Source organism: Corvus brachyrhynchos, unplaced genomic scaffold (assembly GCF_000691975.1).
Source record: "Corvus brachyrhynchos isolate BGI_N302 unplaced genomic scaffold, ASM69197v1 scaffold30, whole genome shotgun sequence".
NCBI classification, from domain to species: Eukaryota; Metazoa; Chordata; class Aves; order Passeriformes; family Corvidae; genus Corvus; species Corvus brachyrhynchos.
Window position 1 is genome coordinate 1,371,079 of NW_008235742.1, and position 1,780 is coordinate 1,372,858.

Here is a 1,780-nt window from a genome sequence, read left to right on the forward strand (position 1 = left end):
CTGGCTCCTGCGTGCGGCAACGCTGGCGCCCGTCCCAGCATGGCGACTCAGCCCGGTGCGGGGCCAAGTGTGTTCCAGCAGGCAGCCTCATGGGCTCTGTGCTTGGGCAGGAGGACACCGTGGGCAGGAGGACACCGTGCCCGGGCAGGCCTGTCCTGCAGGCCCTCATAGCGCTTTTCCCCAAAGGAGCTGGTGAAGGGCGTTCGTGGTGCGGTCACACCCGCTGCCACAACTATGTGGCTCAGCTCAGCCCCGGGCTCTGCCCAGTGGCAGAGGGTCTGCGGCACCCTCGAGCCGTGGGTGCCGCGGCAGCGTCCAGGCCCTGGCCCCACTCCGGAAGCCCCAGGAGTTAAGGCTCTGCCTTTGCTACAGCTGTTGGGTCACCGCCGTCCCTGGGAGCCTGGGTGCTGGGATGCGCAGGCAGGAAGCTCCGGCTGCCAGTTCCCCTCCCACGCAGCCTGCTCCGGATTGTGCCTGGGGCTGAGCCGCCGGTGTGGAGCCGGCTGTGCAGCCAGGGCAGTCACGGGCATCGAGCAGAGCCGACCAGCTATGGGGGCAGTGGAGGACTGGAGCGGGACCACCCGAGACCACAGGCTGGGTGGGCAGCGGGGGCTGCTGTGCTGTCTGGCCAAGAACTGCGCGAATCTGGCCCTTGATCCTCACTGAGGGCTGCGGGGGACAGAGACCCATCACCGTGCCTCTGCGGCTGCTGAGTCAGCAATAACCTGTTTCTGGCCCAGCAGTAGGTGAATGTTCTGGAATGGCTTCTTCCAGTCGAGCCCTGGGCTAATCCCCAGCAGAGCAGGGGTGAACGGGAAGTAGCCTCCAGCCCCGGCAGGACCGGGAGGTGCTTCTCTGCATGCCCAGCTCCACTGGGAGACTCCATGACCAGCTGCACCACAGTCAAGCCCAATCCTGTTCCCGGCACTGTGCAGCGCTTTAGCCAGGCCTGGTGAGTGGGACACCGCACGGCCCCGGCGCTGCGGGCCCGTGGCACCGTGTGGCAGCCCGCGGGACATGTGTCGGTCGCCATGTCCCAGCCCGTGGTCATGTGTCGGTCGCCACGTGTCCGGGCCGGGCCAGCCCCAGCGCAGCACCCTGGTGCCGGGGAGCCTCCGGGCCGGGATGTGCCGTGGCAGAGGAGCTCGTGGGAGGAGTAAGAAGGGGAGAGAAACGTCCCTCTGCCCCCGCCCTACGGGGAAGGACCCAAGGAGGGTTTTTCCGGAGCGTCTCTGCTGTCCCCAGTCCTGGAGCTCCCTGTCCCTCCAGCGGCGGGGACGAGCAGAGGGGGGCCAGGAAGCGCGAGGTTCTGCTGCCTCCTGCAGGCATCGCCCGCCAGCGCCGGTGGCCAAGGAGCCGCCCCCGGCCCCACAAACCCCCCGGGGCAGCGCCGCCCAGGACGGAGACTGCTCTCGCCCACCGGGACTCGTTCGGGGTTTATTGTGAGAATAGGAACCAGCTGCCTGTTGCACCCACCGACCCGGCTCACCGGCACCGCACGGATCCCCAGAGCACGCGTAACTTTGCACGCCCCGCGACGCGCGTGACATTGCAGGGTTCCCCTGCAACACGCGTGACATTGCGGGAACCCCAGCCCGGCAGATCTCCGGGCAGTGAAGGCACTCGCAGGGCAAGCAGGCGCTGTGGGGCTGCTCTTCCCTCTGCCCAGGCGTGTGCAGGCGCCGTGCGGATTGTCTGGTGCTGCCCGTGCCCAGCTGCTCGCTGGGGCAGGTCCATGCACGGATGGGGCTGTCGGGGAGTCGCGGAGGGACCAAACCCC